This window comes from Penaeus monodon, chromosome 15 (assembly GCF_015228065.2).
Source record: "Penaeus monodon isolate SGIC_2016 chromosome 15, NSTDA_Pmon_1, whole genome shotgun sequence".
Taxonomy (NCBI): domain Eukaryota; kingdom Metazoa; phylum Arthropoda; class Malacostraca; order Decapoda; family Penaeidae; genus Penaeus; species Penaeus monodon.
This window is the reverse complement of record NC_051400.1, coordinates 43,746,090-43,746,384: the sequence shown is the minus strand read 5'-3', so window position 1 is coordinate 43,746,384 and position 295 is coordinate 43,746,090.

Here is a 295-nt window from a genome sequence, read left to right as displayed (position 1 = left end):
ACCGACCATGCTCCTGACCGACTCCACCCACCTTCGCTTGTAGCAGTTAATGCAATAGCAGTTAGCGCATTGGCTAGCTGAAATACCGAGGGACGGGGCATGCAACATGCACAATTGTACCAAATGAATAAAAATGCATCAATTGAAAGCATCTTAGCAGTCAAGGGCGATGTAATATTACAGTTACGCTTAGAATTAGCGAAAATGTCGTCCTATTTAGCACAGTTGGCGTAAGACATTGCTAGATGGGCAAGATCCTAGCCGACAACCCTTTTTGATGTCAAACCTATCCACT